Here is an 18365-nt window from a genome sequence, read left to right as displayed (position 1 = left end):
TGTGCAGCATATCCATGCAGGCACATTAAATTTTTATTTAATCATAACAATTATAATATTAATGATACGGTTTGAAGGGCTTACAAGGAGACACAGAATGGCACTTAGGAGACAGCATGACTGTCTGCAAGCTTCTCGTGCTGACAGGTCATTGGCAGAACTAGATGGCAGTGTTAACCGAGAAAAGCATCTGGAGGAGGGGGCAGGATAGCCACAGACTGTTGCCAAAGGATGGATAGCTACTGGTCTGCAGGGACTTTTCTGCACTCCCCCCCCCTTTGATGTTCCCACCTTATTCCCCTTAGGATTGCACCTGTTGGGCTTATTCAGGAATATGACTTCTGGTCAGCAGACCTGGAGAAGAAAGATAAGTACGAAAGCCTTGCCAGTAATTTACCAGGGTGTCAACCCCACCCCACCCCTGCCAAAACACACGCACACACACGTCAAAATCCTCCAGGCAGAGATGCCTCCTGCTTGACACACAGTGACACTTTAGGAAAGGCTGCAGAAGCAGTGGGATGCCAAGATGGTAATGAAAGGTGTCATTTCTTGAACACCTGCCAGATACTAATTTTTTTCACAAGCAAGCCCACCCTATTATTCCCCATTTTACAAATAAAGACACTTGAATTCTGATAATTAAACCTGTGGAATGTCAGACTACTGAGAAATGGCCTAAGTGGGGATCTAGTCCATGAGGTCCCCTCTTAGCTGCATCCACCCCACCTTCCTGCCCCCCCTCCAGGAATCACTGAACCGGAGGAGAGCCGGGAGGCAGATTGGAATAATGAGGGAAGGAATCTGCAGACGTTTTGAGTAGAAAAGAGACTCACTGTAGTGAGTCTGGCTTGTCTTTCTTTTTGAAGGAGTTTGGGAGTGACTGCTTAGGACTAGTTCTAGACTTGAAGAGAGGGGAGCCTTGTTATTTCTGTGGGTCCAGCCCTCCCGACCAAAGGCAACAAGGTTGAAGAGAAGCATTATTCAGAAAAAACTTGTGCCTTTAGCCACAGTATCTACCGTGATGTATTACTTGGGATTCTGAATGTAGGGACACTTCCTCAGTATGGATCTAGCCCAGGTTTGGGGCTGGAAGGGGAGAGGGAAGGTGAGCACTGCGGCCTGAGACCCCGTGCTCGAACACTCAGCCTTCTTAGAAAACATCCAGCTGGATCGACTCAATCACACCCTGCTCTTTGAGCAGAAAGAAGCATCGGGGAATTATTTTTCTTCCTCTCCTCCATAATCGCTATATAAGGTTTTGGTTGTTGTAGAGAGGTGCATTTGGAACTTGGGTGAATAGCGGAGTCAGTGCTCTTCAAACTTTTTAGCTATGGCAGCATTTTTTTTAAGAAGGTTTTGAAAGGAATCACAGTATTTAAAACATTAGCAATATGACTATTAGCTTAAACAATTTATAAATATCTACTTATAAAAACAAGTCAGTGAGGATAGGCTAGCTTGATTGAATCAGGGAGAGTGTAATTACAGTCTCTTCAGCCATACTCATATCCTTGAAATATGAACCAATCACTTGCACAACTCCCTGAGTCACCTCCTAGAAGACAGAAAACACTGAGCCCAGTTAACTCAGGAAATGGACCTTTGGTCAAAAGAAGGAAAATGGCTAAAAGCTCGGACCAAATACCTGCTCACACTATATCCGCTCTTCCTTTATCACCTGGTCGCCAGTTTCCTGTGCCAGTCACTCTGACATTTGTAAGGCAGATGTGGAGTAACCAAGACCCTTTGCTGTGCCACCAGTGCTCTTCCTGTCACAACCTTATTCTCCAATGACCCCGCCCCCAAATTAGGCCCCCAGAATACTCAGTGGTAACCAGCTACGGGGAAGTATTGACTCTGATAGCAACTTGACTTTGACCAACATAAGTGATTCATTTATCAATAGAACATTTCTTGAAAGTACCAAGCCAGGGACCTTGGGGATGCAAAAAATGGATAAAATATAGCTCTCACCCTAGAGAAACTCATAGTCCAGTAATGTAAACAGTCAAAAGAACAGGTTTAGAACATGTTAAGTGATTGCAGTCACTTAGTGGTAAAATCTGAATACTTTTATTGCCTGTGGATACACCTAAAATTCCACTATGAGAGATTTATTCCTATGAAGTAAAGAATTATATCCAGAGACCCTCTCAGAGTGAAAACTCCCATAAGCAATTAAAGATGGCTAGTAGACTGAAACACTAATGCCAAGCCTTTTGGACCAGAAATATCTGCCAGATTCTGAGGTCATGCTCCCACTCAGCAGAGAAGAATGCTGCAGTGAGGAAAGGAGAGGGAGAAGACAGCACTGTGCCACATAGTTCCTATCCGTTAGCAAAACCTGTGTTTATGGGATTAATAATGAAGCAGGGACAGCCATAGTCTCTGGGTATGGGCGAAGGCCCACGTGGGAACTGATTTATTTGTCTTCCTCACCACTGAAAATTCATCTGTCCCCAGGCTAACCAGCCTTAAGGAGTCCAGTCTCTCTCTTGCCAAACTATCTTCTTTATCCCTCCTACTCACCAAGAATAAAAATGGTAAGTGTATGTGTGATGTCTGAGAATTAGGATGTCCTCTGGACAAGGCAGATTCCGGCACCTCACAAAGTCAGGCGTAGGTCAGGTTGGGAGAGGCTGCATCCCTACCCAGTGTCCGTTCTCCCATCTCCCTTAGTACAGGGCCCTTCACCTTGTGAGGAACACAGTCTGCCCACCTCAGAGCCCACAGCTGGCCACGCGACCAAGTCCAGCCAAAGATGTGAGTGGAATCTTCCAGGAAAGTGCTCTGAAAAGGCTCCCTCCATTTTTTCTTTTTGGAATGGGGCTGGAATTCTAGAGAATGCACTTTTAAGTACCAGGTGGCCTTAAAGAGGGAAGCCTTGACCTAAGATCATGTCCCTGTGCTCTTTTGCATGAGAGAAATAAACTGTTATATAAGCCACTGTTGGGAAGGAGCCCTGGTCCGGGGAGATCCCACATTCCGTGGAGCAACTAAGCCCATGCACCACAACTACTGAAGCCTGCACACCTAGAGCCCGTGCTCTGCAACAAGAGAAGCCACCACAGTGAGAGGCCCACGCACCACAATGAAGAGTAGCCCCCGCTCGCCGCAACTAGAGAAAGCCTGCACGCAGCAACGAAGACCCAACGCAGCCAAAAATAAATAAATAAATTTATTTTTTAAAAAAAGAAAAGAGATATACCATAAGCCACTGTTAATTTGAACTCCTAAGTTATATGCAGCTAAACCTAATCCTGATCTGGCCAGGATTTGATATTACTCTTTGATTGGAGTTTCATGTATTCATGTTGACAATTTTCACTGATTGGTCCCCAGATAATAAGGGACTCTGACCTAGAACTGTGGGGTAGTCTTACACGCTTGGCTCCCCATAGTAGAGTCCTGGTTGGAGTGGGAAGATGCAGTAGGCAGGCTCTGGAGCCAAGGTAGGATTTTGGTGGCAAAGGGAACTTTTTTTTTTTCAGCTGCGCCCTGCAGCTTGTGGGATCTTAGTTCCCTGACCAAGGGTTGAACCTGGTCCCAGGCAGTGAAAGTGCTGAGTCCTAACCACTGGACTACCAGGGAATTCCCGACAAAAGGAACTTATTTCTCTAAAAGGCAGATTAGTCCCCAGAGAAATTAAAAGAATTAAATAGCTGATACATTATTTTAATATAGCACTCCTTCAGCATCCTCAGAACTAGAGCCGAGGGTTCCTGTGAGTAGGAAACTCCATGAATAGACCCTGGTGTATATGCTCAAGAGCCACCTGATCCAGGAAACTGATTCTTTCCTGTTCAAAACCTTTTTTTCTTTCTGGACCTCCCTTCATGACTCCCCTACTAACTACTTGGAAAGAGAGTCCGAAGATCATTTCTGCCACTTTGTACTCCTCCCAGCACAGGCCAGAAGGCTCTTTAGTCCCATGTGGCTGGCGTTGGGGTGTTGGCAGGGGATTCACTGACTGTCTCCCAGTAGCCGGGTACTTCCACATACCTTTATCTCAGTTAACTGGCCTCAGTTCAGACCCTGTTCCAACACGAAAAACCCAGCAGCATTTTTTTTTAATTAATTTATTTTTGGCTGCGTTGAGTCTGCATTGCTACGTGCAGGCTTTCTCTATTTGCGGCGAGCAGGGGCTACTCTTGGTTGCGGTGTGCGGGCTTCTCATTGCGGTGGCTTCTCTTGTGGCAGAGCACGGGCTCTAGGCGCGTGGGCTTCAGTAGTTGTGGCTCGTAGGCTTCAGTAGTTGTGGCACACGGGCCCTAGAGCACAGGCTCAGTAGTTGTGGCGCACGGGCTTAATTGCTCCACGGCATGTGGGATCTTCCCAGACCTGGGCTGGAACCCGTGTCCCCTGCATTGGCAGGCGGATTCTTAACCACTGCGCCACCAGGGAAGCCTCCCAGCAGCATTTTTAAAGTAAAACAAGGATAGTTGATGAGTTGTGTTAACTTATTGTCTCTACCTCACATTTTTAGCCTCCAAGAAACTCAAAACACCCTGCAGCTATAGTTCAACATTCAAATAGGCCTGGGGTCCCCAGGAGCAGCGAGGTGGATGCTGCTGAAGTGGGCAGTCTTGTCACCACCCTGCTTAAAATCTGTCAACAGCCTCTCACTGGTTTTAGAATAAAAACTCCACTCCCCCTGACCTTCAAGCCCACCCTCCCTCCAGCCCATGAGAACTTCTCAGAACTCACTCCTTGCCTGCCATTCCCGCCTCTCACTTTACTCATGACCACATCCCCCAAAACCCTCTTCCTCCTCCCCTGCCCCAGCTCCACACGATTATAATCCTTCAGGTCCAGCACAAGCACTGTTTTTTTCTCAAGCCCTCATGATGCTGGAGATCATAAACTCAATAGATTTTATCTAAAACCACTTTTCTCTTCCTACTTTTTTATGGGTTTTTTGTGCATTAATTTGCTTGATCCTGCCTGCTGAACTGTAAGCTTCTAAAGGGCACCCATGCTTCCCAGACTCCTCGATGTGCTCACCAGGTGCCTGGCATCTAAGAGGCACCCCAGGACTATATGTTACCTGTAGGAGGTTAGACAAGAACCAAAACAGGCTCCTTTTTCACCCCCTCGGTCTCCTGGTGTTCTTCTTTCTCTCCTTTATTCTCAGCAACAGAAGGACAGGGAATTATTTGGGGACAGGGGAGGTTGCTAGCGATGACTGTAGAAAGCTAGAGTTGTCATGGGTAATTCCCTTTGATTATATGTTGAAATTTTTGAGAAAATATTTTTCTCATTCTCTGCATTGTGAAGCTTCTGGTATTTATAGAGATCTTTTGGCAATAAATAGTGTTTATTACCTTTAATGCTTTCTCTCGAATGTAATTAACCAGGAAAAGAGCCCTTGTGAAATGGAGTTGTACTTCTCAGAGCCTAGCTCTGACTGCATTAGGAAGAAAAACATCAGAGTGAAAGTATAATTCATCAAGTTGTCTACTTCAAAGGCAGAAATCAGAATTCCACAGCTCAGGTTGCCATGCCTTATGTCTTCTTCTTTTTTTCTTTTTAACCTGAAAGCACCCAGATCCTCCGGAAGAAAAACGTGTGTGCCGTGTGTGTGTGCCGTGTGTGTGTGCCGTGTGTGTATGCCGTGTGCGTGTGCCGTGTGCGTGTGCCGTGTGTGTGTGCCGTGTGTGTGTGCCGTGTGCGTGTGCCGTGTGCGTGTGTGTGTGCCGTGTGTGTGTGCGTGCGCCCGCCTGCATGTGTGTGTGCGTGCTTGCAAGCGGCACATGTGTACTAATAAGCCATATTTCTTCAGTTGACCACTTTTGCCAGTTTGTCCCAAACAGTGGTTTGCCCCTGTCTAGAGATACTTTTTTGGGGGGCGGCCACACCGCATGGCTTGTGGTATCTTAATTCCCGGACCAGGGATTGAACGTGGGCCCTCAGCAGTGAAAGTGCCGAGTCCTAACCACTGGACCCCAGGGCATTTCCTGGAGATACTTTTTATTATTCCCACTGGGGAGGGACTGTACTGCATCTAGTGGGTAGAAGCCAGAGATGCAGCTAAACATCCTACAGTGTGCAAGAGAGCCTCCACGGCAAGAACCGTACAGCCCACGAAGGCAGCAGTGCCAAGGTTGAGAAGCTCTGTCTAAATCTGCCAGTTATTCACTTCAAATATGTCATTCATTCCTTCCTTGAGAACATACTTTTCATAGCCTCTGAAGAAAATAACAGCAATTACACACTATCAAGAACTCATTATCTAGTTTAGCTTTCCACTGAAAACTTTGTAAGAGGAAAAGTAACATATTTTCAAAAAAAAGACTGTTAATCTCAAAACACTTCTTAAGTGTGAAAAGACATTTTCTTATTATGTGAGTACCTATATAATATCTTCAATTTTGCCTCTTAGCCTACAAAGGCTAAAGATTTAATATCTGGCCCTTTACCAAAAAAAAGAAAAGCTCCTAATCTAGAAGACTGTGGATGTTCTGATATTTGCTAGGAAACCTTAAAAGTGGCGCTGAAGGACTGCTGGCTGGGGAAAGTTTGGTTACGTATGAAGTCTGATTAGTCCGATTTAGCAAATAAAGCCCATCTACAGTTACATTATTTAATCAAAATAGAATTGGGGACTTCCCTGGCAGTCCAGTGGTGAAGACTCGGAGCTTTCACTGCAGGGGGCGCAGGTTCGATCCCTCATTGCGGAATTAATATCCCACATGTTGCTCATAGCCAAAAATAAAAAATTTTAAAAATAGAATTGGACTTGAAGCTACATTTATCTGCTATAAACCTAACACTGTACAATTTAGTTTCAGCAAAGAACACCACCTGTCTCACGTCAACATTGCCAGTTTGAATTTTTGTTAGTTTTACAGTTTTGTTTGTATCCCATTTGTACATCATGCTTTGACTTCAGACATCAATGTCATGGAAACAGTGGAGTGTCCAGAAGAGGCTGTATCAGGCAGAGCAGACCTGGACAGAAGTCTGGTCTTCCCTCTTCAAATGCAGGGCTCTTAAACTTAATATGCACTGAACCACCCGGAAGTGTTTCACATTCAGGCTCCCAAACTTTTCTCCCAAAGACAAACATGAGTTGATGGTTCCTATAGTCACGGCTTTGTTCTGACCTTCGCTTTAGACCCCAAGAGGATCTTTCACAAATCTCCAAGGCAATTTTCTCTATAAGAGATCCCCACCATGAGTTAGGAAGAAAGGGAGCCCACTCTACCTTAGAATTCATTGTTACTGTAAATCCTAAACTGCACTTGTTTGCAGAATATTCTAGAATACAGCAGTGCCTTGAGCTATTTCATTTGTAACCAACTAGCAGTAATTCAGGTTCAAAGATACAACTACTGAACAAGGGAACTTCCAGTTGAAAAAGAAAATGTGGCCAAGATTCATTCTCTATCAATCTAGTTAATTTTTAAAAAGCTTTAAATAACATAAACAATCTCAGTAGTCTTACATTTTAGTGATTTTCTGAAATATTCACCACAGGTTCAAACATACATGCAAAAGCCCTTGCTTCATTGCCTGCAAAACCAATAAATATCTTCATTTTAGATAAAAATCATTAGTCCAGCACAGGCTTCGTGGTTAGTGTAGAATGTGTACTACTGAATAAAAGTCTCAGTGCCAGGTGCCAAAAACCTAGTGTCTCTAAAAAAGACTTTCAAAAACCAAGTCACCTTAAGTTCAGGCCACTTACTAAGCTAACATTGCTGAGGAAACCAGGGTATTAACCTGTGATTTTGACTGAATATTTTACACAAGCTACCCTCCAGACCCCACAGCCCACTGCCCATTAAGACGTAAGACATTTATTATAAACAAAAGCTTTTTCTAGGAAGGGGAAGATTTTTAGACTGGAAAATGACAGGACAAGGCTCACCTGGTAGCGAAAAGCTCCAGGGCAGGGAATTCCAGTCCCAGCTCAACTCCTGAGTGGATGTGACTGAAGGGGGCTTGGGTTCACCATCCAGTTTCCTCACTGTGAACCTGGAATGACAACATACCCGACTTCACAAAGGAGCCAGGACGTGGAACGAACAAAGTGACAGCAGCATTTTCCCAATTCAAGATGGGAAAGCATAAAGCAACTATACTCCAATAAAGATTTAAAAAAAAAAAAAAGATGGGAAAGCATAACCTCCTTGTGTGCGATGTCCCCACGTACCTTTCAATGACCCTCTGCCATTTTAACTCTCAGTTACTTATTTATTCTCAGTCTCAGTACCTTCTGTTCAGATCCCTTTGGGTTCCCTAACCTCGGCTTTGGTCTCTGGTGGTGAACCCCGACCAAGCTTTCCGACAAACATTTCTCCTGCCTCCCAGTTCACCCTCCATCCCCAGCGCCCTGGCCTGGCTTGGACAGACTCACCACCATGCGTCTGCAGCCCGCCAGCTATCTGCGGGATGGCCCAGTGGTTCTTGCCCGGGATGAAGGGCACACCTCTCCCTGACCCCCCCTTCCTCCCATGTGCAACCCACACGCTGTAATAATGCCCCTTGTGTGTCATAACTAGGTCATGACCCTCCTCAGGCCATATGTCACCTCCTCACTTCTTTCAGCTCCCTGGTGCTCTGTATGTAAGACAGTTCAATATACACCCCCAAATAGTAATGATTTGTTATACCTGTCATTCTCCAATGGTTTGGAGAATGTTTTCCTAGCTTAGTGGATTCCCTCTTTCCTTAATCAATAAACGTTTCATGACCATACAAACACCATTAGCTGAAAATATTATTTTGGTTTAGTATACGTCCTTATTACATCATGATTAAATTTGAAAAGGCCTCTGTATGATTATTATACATGGAAACCGCGATGTCTCACTAATGTGGCATTATAGGAAGGGGTCAAGGCCATAAAAGTGAACTTCCTGGATAAATGAAAATGACCTCCTTAAGGACCAAGCCCTTTGAAAAATTTCACAATTTTTAATGGAACTCTTTGTTTTGGAAATCATACTAAGATTAAACACTTCAATACTTACATAATTATCAATGGATGTTTTTCTTACATAATTATCAATGGTATAAGGATGCCTGCCTCCTTATACAATGGAAATCAAACATAATTTAACTTTTTCATTATATTCCAGAGCATCATCAAAAGTATCCATTATTGAACATTGTAATAATCCAGTGCTAGTTTTGCTTCTTGTAATTCTTGTCACTCAACATTAGATTGCCAGATGACACTTCATGCTGTTGTTTTACCCGCTGGTCCCTTCTAATTCATTGCTTCTAATGTGCTCCAGACCAGCACACCAGGAAATCAAACTTAGGAGTCAAACATGTTTGGGCACTGCTGGTGGGAATGTAAAATGGTGCAGCTGCTATAGAAACTAGTATGGTGGTTCCCCCCAGAATAAAAATAGAATTATCATATGATTCAGCAATCCCACTTCTGGGTATATACCCCCCAAAAATTGAAAGCAGGGTCTCAAAGAGACTTTTGTACACTCCTGTTCACAGCAGCATTATTCACAATAGCCAAAAGGTGGAGGCAACCTAAGGGTTCATCAGCAAATGAATGAGTAAACAAAATGTGGTGTATACCTACAATGGAATATTATTCAGCTTTAAAAAGGCTGAATTTTCCCCCAGAATCCCTACATTGTCCTAGACAGAGTGAGTTTTCTTCCCTCTTGGTCATGACCTGTGCATGTCATGACCCACCCCTCACCCTGGCCCCTCCCTCTCTCTGCTCCTGGGAGGGTCGGGAGAAGAGAGAAGTGTATTTAGTAGTGGGAGATGGAGTAAGAGGAAAAACCAGCTCAAGGGGACGAGCAGGGGAGGGCTAACAGCCCCCCATCCCCTCGTTTGTGCCAGGCGGGACAGCTAGGTCAGTGGTCATGTGCACGTGTATATATTATGACCCCATTTTACAGATGAGGGAAATGAGGCCCATTTCCAAATGCCAAAAATGAGTGAAGTAAGAGAAACAAAGACACCATTGTGAGTTCACTATTCTCAGATTATATCTTTCCTAATTTTTTTTACGGGTGGGGAGGGACAGGTGGGGGAAGGTTAAAAAAAAGGGAAGGAAGGAAATTCTGACACATGCTACACATGAATGAACCTTGAGGACATTGTACCAAGTAAAATAAGCCAGTCACAAAAAGACAAATACCGTATGATTCCACGTATATGAGGCACCTGGAAAGTCAAACTCATAGAGACGGGGCTTGGGTGGGGGTATTGGTTGCCATGGGGTGGGGAGAGGGGCAAATGGAGAGCTGGTGTTTAATGGGTACAGAGTTTCAATTCTGCAAGGTGAGTTCCGGAGATGATTACACAACAATGTGAAAGTAATTACTACTACTCAACTGTACACTGAAAAAAATCTTTAAAAAAAGAGAAACAAACATGCATTAATTCATTCAATAAATATTTCTTTTGTGCCTACGACATATCAGGCCTGTTCTTAATGCCAGGGCTAAGGGGCCTTCCAGCGTTTCCATTCCAGTGTATAGTATATAAGAGCACATGCACCTTTGTGGTCCACCTAATAAAGTGCACAACTGTAGGACACTGGTTTTCATAAAATAAATGATTTACCCAGAATGTCTGCAACCTGACCTATTTGGATGAAGACTACATTTGAAATTTAAATATCTTAATTCTAAAAAAGCATAATGATTTTTTTTTTTTTTTGGCTGCGTTGCAAGGCTTGTGGGATCTTAGTTCCCCAACCAGGGATCGAACCCGTGCCCCCTGCAGTGGAAGCATGCAGTCCTAACCACTGGACCCCTAGGGAATTCCCATTATGATTAAAACTTTTAATTTTAATCTCTCGCCAACACCTTTTGGGTGTGTCTGCTTAGTTTTTCTTTCTGTTCTTGATTAAGGAATGGGATGGGAGAGACTGAATGTACACACGGACGATGGCCAGGCCATCCATAGCAATAGAGCTCTGCCCCACAACCTGCAGCCACCTGCCCGGGACGCCAACCGCTCCTCCACAGTAACCAGCCCAGGAAGCCAGCCTCCTGTAAATCAGACTTGCAGGAAGCAAGATTGCTGTCTCTAGCAGCAAACCAGGAAGCTAAGTAATAACTTCTGTAACAATTGGCCCCAAAGGGCCAGGGCTTAACAACTGACAGCCCTCCCTAAGTTATGTTCCTGCTTCCAACTTAAAACCAACCAAAGAAAGCCAAATCTGCTCCCCTAACCAATCACTTAGGATGCCCGATTCTAGTTTATCCACCCTCAGCTGCCCCCTGCCACCAGCCAAGCACACCTGAAGCCTTCCCTTTCTGCACCTTATAAGGCATTCCCACTCCTCTGCCCACCTTTGTCTCCACCAAAACGCAAGTGATAGTGGCTAGCTCCCTTACTATAGCAAACTCAGAAAAATGGCTTCTGCTTTTCTCATTTCATTGGTCTTCGTTTATTTCTGCAGATGTTTACTGTATAAATGCAAAACGCTATTCAACCTTTTGTAGCACTTAATAACTACCAAAACATAACTGTTACAACCCCAGGTTCCTATCAAGATCACCAAACTCACCCATTACCTCTCACACCGGTTGCCATGGTTGCCACGACATGAACCAGCCACCCAGCACGTGCCATAATCACCACGTGCCTGCCCTCGATCAAATAGTTCTCTCATTATTACAGTGCTGAAATTGTTAACAATGGGTAATCATTTGAAAAATTCTTTTAGAACAATTCTTTTGCCATTTAGACTCTTCTACTGTACTTACTACAGTCACTGAGAAACAGAAAACATCTGTTTGTTCTAATGTTTGCAGACAGGTGGAATGGCCCCAATAGATAACCTCCAAATAGTAGGGATGTTTATACATCCTACTTAAGAAGGTACATGTATTACTGAGTCCAAGCTCGTACTGCTTGCTGCAGGACAGGCTAATACATTGACAGACAAGTTGTCGGGGCAAGGAATAACTACTTTATTCAAAAAGCCAGAAGACAGGGAAGATGGTGGATTCGTATCCCAAAGAACAGCTTGCCTGAGTTAGAATTCAGGCTTCTTTTGTACTAAAAGGGGAGGGAGTAAAGTTAAACACTTCCTGGTTTGGTAAATTCAATAAATATTTCTTTTGTGCCTACTACATATTAGGTCAGCCTCCAGAGGTGAGGTGTTACTTTTTTCCTCCCTGCAGTCATTCACAGGTGGGCCTGGTCAGCATGCTTCCTGGGAGCTAAACAAAGGTACTTGAGCTTAATGCTCATTACCTGGGAGGCAGGATTCCCAGAGATGGGCCGTTATGTATGATTTAAGCTTATAGGCAACATCCCTTTAGTGATTAACTTGTAATAGAACACAAAGTTTCTTCCCTATTACACAGGTTAGGAGCTATTTCCGTTTGCTTGGATCTAACTACTGGCTAAACATCAGGCGTTAGAAAGTACTTGATAAAGAGACTTCCTTGGTGGTCCAATGGTTAGATCTTTGCCTTTTAATGCAGGGGGTGCAGGTTCAATCCCCAGTCGGGGAGCTAAGATCCCACATGCCTCATGGCCAGAAAACCAAAACATAAAACAGAAGCAATATTGTAACAAATTCAATAAAGACTTTAAAAATGGTCCACATCCAAAAAAATCTTAAAAAAAAAAAAAGTACTTGATAAACCTGGCTTGACCGTCATGCTGAAGAATTGTAATGGGTGTTATTTTTTAAATAGGTGATGTACTTTTCTCCCTGTACCGCCACGTATGTGACCTGCCCCTATCCTGTTGGCGGCATCCACTTGTCTCAGGCAGGATTATGATCCTTATGGAAGGAAGGCAAAGAAAATATGTTAGGTTTGCGCAGTCTAGTCTTTGCTTTTGAGAATTGTTAAGATCACAAACTTGCCAAACAGGCTTCCAAAGAGACAGGACTGTCTAAATCCCAAATTCTCCATCTTTGTATTTCCAGGAGCAAATAGGGCTGGCTCGTAGATTATTACAAGGGCATAATTTTTAACACTGATGATCATTTGAAAAATGTAAAACAGAATTTTACTTTAAACCAGGGTGTAAGGGAGTCCTTGAAACAGGAAAGGAAAAGAGAAAAATCCCATCTCTTTCAGGTCTGGGAAGAGGAAGCAGCAGCAAAACGAGTGAGTCCTAATTGGTCCCCATCTAGTCAGAGAACTACGGGAGGGTGACATCTCATGTGTGGAGAGGAGAGATCTTGGAGATTGCCTACCCTATTTTTCTGGTATTTTCCTTAAAGACTCACTAAGTCATCTATCAAATTCGATTCTGGTTTACAGTTTTAGGTTCAATGCATTACATCATCAATCTTAGGGGCTTGTTATTCCGGTATTTCCTGTGAGTCTGCACCTACTCCCTGCTGGTCCCCATCTCCATCCATGGCAAATGGGAAAGGTTTAATGCAAAGAATACTCTTGTTGAAAACCATATGTTGTTTGCTACCTTTTTTAAGACATTGAATGTGTTATTAGTTATGTTATTTCAAGGAAGTTAAAAAAAAAACATATCTTTTAGAAAAGTGATTAATTCTCACGTAGGACTCATTTTGACACTGTGCGTTGACTCATCAGCACAGGAGATAGGCTGTCATTTATCAATTTGGCTCCCTCGAGTGGTTGGTTTGCAAATTTTAGTAGGTTCTCATATATTCCTTAAAACCCCTTTTAAACCACAAAGCAGAGTCATTTTTCTTAGGAAGGTTTGGGGGTAAATGATTGAAATTAAGAGAATATATATCTTTTCAGCAAATATGATACTTAGTCATACTTAGTCATTTTTTTGAAGAATTACTAAGGTTTCTATATAGGGTTGACAGATTTAGCGAATAAAAATACAGGATACTCAATAAAATTTAAATTTCTGATTTAAAAAATAATTTTTTTTAGTATAAGTATGCTCCAAATACATTAATCTGGGAATCTATATATTTGTATTGTGTTTTACATCTCGTTTAACAAATGAGGATTCAGAGGATCAAAACTTCCGACTTCAAAGCATTTTTCCCATTTTACTATGGCTTGTCCTTGTTTTTTCATTCGAAATTTTCCTCAAAGTTCCCAAAAGAAATCAGATCAGAGGTCTGATCAGATAACATTTGAGTTTAAGCTCCAAGGATCCTGAGATATCTTTAACTTGACCAGGTGAAATGATCTCCATGCAAGGCCCCAGGGGACCCTCGACCTCTCCCTGAACCCTCCCCACTTGGCCCCTGGGGCTCACCTGCCAGTTCCAGTCACTTGTCGAGGACAGAGCTTCTAAGTGGGGGAAGGGATTTAACTCAGAGGGGCCCCCAGTTCTCAGCTCTGCGGCGGGAAAGGATCACCCAGGTGACGCCCACCCCTCACCCCCTCACTACACCCCCCTTTCTAGTTAACTGCATGGAGCGGGAGCCCAGCCTTGGTGTTTTAAAAAGCTCTGAGGTCTGGGGGCTTCCCTGGCGGTCCAGCGGTTAAGACTCTGCGCTTCCAATGCAGGGGACATGGGTTTGCTCCCTGGTCGGGGAACTAAGATCCCACATGCAGCTCTCAGGTCTGGTTTCAAAGCAGAACTTCTCAACTTTGGCTGTGTCTTAGGGTCTTAGGGTCACGGGGTGGAGTGGGGCTCACCAGGTGGCCAATTAGATCCATCACATTAAACCTTCCCAGACAGTTCCAAAACTGAGAAGCACTGCTGCAGGGCAGGGAATGGCAACGTTTTCTGTAAAGAAGCAGATGGCAAATGGCTCAGGCTTTGCAGGGCATGGGTCTCTGTCATAAGCACGCAGCAAAAGCAGCCACGGAAGACACATGGACAAGCAGGCTCTGCCGAGTTCCAGGAAACCTTGAATTCCAAATGATTTTCACACATCATGGCATATTATTATTCCTTTGAGTTTTCTCCATCATTTTAACATGTAAACACCATTCTTAGCTCTAGAGTAGGAATCGCCAACTAAGTCTGTAGGTCAAACCCTGCCCACCACCTGTTTTATACCAAGTTACTCATCTTTTCTCTCCCCAGCTTCCTCTGGTAGGACTGTGAGAGGGAAGAACCTTCGTGTTCTATTACACGTTAATCACTGAAGGGATGTTGCCTGTAAGCTTAAATTATACACAATGGCCCATCTCTGGGAACCCTGCCTCCCAGGTAATGAGCATTAAGCTAAAGTACCTTTGTCTAGCTCCCAGGAAGCATGCTGACCAGGCCCACCTGTGAATGACTGCAGGGAGGAAAAAAAGTAACACCTCCCCCCAGGAGGCTGATGGGAACCAGGAAGTGTTTGACTTTCCTCCCTCCCCTTTCAGTATAAAAGAAGCCTGAATTCTAACTCAGGCAAGCTGGTTCTTTGGGACACAAGTCCACCATCTTTTCAGTCGGCTGGCTTTCTGAATAAAGTCGCTATTCCTTGCCCCGACAAATCGTGTCTCAGTTTACTGGCCTGTCGTGCAGCGAGCAATACGAGCTTGGACTTGGTAACAGGACATTTCCATTAATTCTTCTTGGTAGAGTAATTCATACGACAGATGCTGTGATTCATCAAGTCCAATGTTTTGTCTTTCCACAGTGCCATATAGGGCTTTTATGTAAGTAATTGGCTTATATCCTTTGGGAATTCTTTTTAAAAGCAAATTGGTATTATTACCTCGTATCTATGAATTGGCATAAAATTAGTGTACCATTTTAACAAAATTGTTCTTTAACCAGATAATCCATTAAGAGTTTTCCTCTTAACTGCGCGGTAGTCTGGGCACAATAGCTATAAAGAGAAATCCACTTGCCTTTGTGACACCAGGAACTCATCCCCGAGTTCTACTTTGGAGTTACATATGTGCTCATCCCCCGCGAAGGAGCAGTAACTGTGGTCGCATTTGAGTCCTGGGCACCTCACTGAGTGTTCTCACCTGCGCGGTGTCCAGAGGAAAATGTGGCAAGGAAACATGGAGAAATTTGCCTGGGATTTGGGGTTTTTTTTTCTTCTAATACCTGTGTATTGACAGGTCGCATCTCCTCCTTTCAAGCAGTAATATTTTTTTCCTCTAAAAATAGATTAAATAATCAGCCCTAAACAAAATTTATGACATTTGAGACAAAAGGTAAATTTGAAACTGCTAAAAATTTAGATTTTTAATTACTTTTACCATGCTTTCCAAGCTTTCAAAAGAAATGGATGAATCATTCTGGCTTATGGGAAATGGTTAAGGTATTAGGTGTTGCAGGGTCACAGAATATGCCACCCCACAGTAGGCCACTTAGGCATAAGGATCATTTTGAGCTGAAGGCGGTTGAGAAGAAGCAGCTGCTCCCCCACTTGCCTAAAAAGCAGGACATAAATTTACAAAGGTGTCCCTCTCCACTCTCTGCCAGGAAGGACAGACGTTAATGAGACAACTTTAGACCCTTAGTCTGGAATCAGACAGCACCAGAGGAAGCAACATGACAAACTTTACTAATTAGCCTGGATCTACTATTGGTTCCCAGATATCTGCCTTCCCACAATTTGCCGCCCCTAGAGACTCAAGGTCCTTTTCTTTTGTCTTGTCACTTCCCTAAATTTTTAGTGTTGCTTTGCCAACATGCTCTGTAAGCCCAGTTCTAAGCTCCCTTTGAGTCGTTTGTCTCTGAGTGCCCCCGTGGGTCAGATGCACAAGCTAATGAACCTCTGTGCTTTTCTGTGGTTAATCTGTATCCTGTCCGGCCAGCTCAAAGGAGCCCAGCCAGATGACCCAGGAGGCTAGTAGGAAGGAGAATTTCTACTCCCCTACAGGATCTTGAAATGATGCTCTCTGCTTCACAAAGGGGAGATTCCTGGGTCAGCACAAGTCCATCCCCACACACATCCCCTGGCCTGGGATGGGGGTGCTGATGCCTCCAAACAGAAAAGTCAAACCAATATCTGGACCATGTGTCTGTGCCCATTGGGATGTACCTCTGTCCCCTGCAGGATGGAAGGGGGTCCCATGTGGTCTCCTCAGGAGATAGCACCAATTAGGGGGCACGGTGCTGGTCTCTACCATCAGCAGATTGGATATTTTGTTGTACAGGTTACTAGATCAGTCCTGGCCAGTGGGTGTATTAGTTACCTATTGCTGCATAACAAATAACCCAAAAACTTAGTGGCTGAAAGCAACCTTTGTTACAGTTTCTGCACATCAGGAACCTGGCCCCGGCTTACCTGGGTCCTGGAGCTCAGTCTCCCATGGGCGGAGTCACCTGCCTGGAAAGAGCAGCTTCCAGGCTCACTTGCAGAGGCAGTGCTTTTCTGAGGACTCTACCTGCTGCCCCACCAAAGAGGAGTGCTTTCCGCTTTGGCTATTGGAGACACAACCATTCCCAACCCCACTGAGCTCCTTTCCGTGGTCCTTTCCTTGGCTGGTCTGACTTGATAGGGGGCCTCTGGGGTCTGGGCTCCTCTGCGGCTCCCGCTTCTCTGGACGCTGCTACCTTGGCATCACCCAACCCTCAGCTGTCTCCTCATCATAGGGAGATCGCTGGCTGGCTGTTGGATCCCCCTCCCTGCCTGGGGGCCTTGGACTCCTCCCAGACCTTGGGCTGGGGCAACCGCAAGGTCACAGAGAACGTCCCTTCCCTCAGGGAGCCCTGTGCTGAGCTGCTGTGTCAGGCAGGCAGATTGATCTGGTTCCTGCTGCTCCGTCCTGGTCAGAGGGCACCTCTCCTGTATCCTAACATCTGTGCTGCCGGACTTCTGAATTCACCAGTCTTCTGGTTGCAGAATGCTAGCTCCTGGTCTGCAGCTGTATTTCCTTCATTACTGATAAGGTGAAACAGCGTTTCCTGTGTTTGCTGGCCAGACACGTTGCCTCTTCTATAAGATACTCATGTCTCCTGTTCCTCTTTCTTTGCATTAACTTTTCTTTGCCAGATAGGAGTTCTTTCTATATGTTGGATATTGCTCAAAATTACATATATTGCAAAAACGAGCACCCCATTCATGTTTTAGATTTTTCACTTAAAAAGAGAAATTCTTAACTTTAGTCAAATCCATCTTTTCTCTCATGGTCAGTCCATTTGTGTGTTGAAGGCAGCATTCCCTGACCCTCTTCTCCCACTCCCAAGTGGGGCAGACGTCAGCCCCTGGTCACCCAGCACCCCCGTGAAGCAAGTCCCCCCCCCCCCCCCCCGATTGGAACTCACCCTGCAGCCTGGAGCGCGGAGCCGGTTCTGCTCTCCTAGTGGCTCGTCTGTTCGTGCATTGGTGACCTTTATGGATCATGGATCCTGAGCCCTCCAGGTCTAAATTAGGGAAGCTTTCCTCGAGCTGTGCTTTCCACTGGAGCTCTCCTTACTGCCCTTTTCCACCCAGAGCCCAAGGCCAGCATCTGCCCAGCCCACCACCAGGCCGAGGGCAGGTGCCCCCAGAGCAACACCGCTGTGGTCACCCACCCCATTCAAGGCAACCTTACCCCTCAGCGTGCCACCTGCTCTGA

At 44.7% G+C, this 18365-nt stretch overlaps 1 long non-coding RNA gene across 1 annotated transcript; it reads right to left on the bottom strand.

The window, feature by feature from the left end:
• Positions 1-287: 287 nt before the first annotated feature.
• On the bottom strand, positions 288-17148 carry LOC132357976 (uncharacterized). Its single transcript, XR_009500374.1, has 3 exons — positions 17093-17148; positions 7877-7983; positions 288-354 (listed from the first exon to the last, which is right to left on the bottom strand). It is a non-coding gene; the product is annotated as an uncharacterized LOC132357976 (long non-coding RNA).
• Positions 17149-18365: the final 1217 nt, after the last annotated feature.

Source organism: Balaenoptera ricei, chromosome 2, assembly GCF_028023285.1.
Source record: "Balaenoptera ricei isolate mBalRic1 chromosome 2, mBalRic1.hap2, whole genome shotgun sequence".
In the NCBI taxonomy this organism is placed as follows: Eukaryota; Metazoa; Chordata; class Mammalia; order Artiodactyla; family Balaenopteridae; genus Balaenoptera; species Balaenoptera ricei.
Note: the sequence above shows the minus strand (reverse complement) of the source record. Positions and strands in the feature narration are given on the sequence as shown.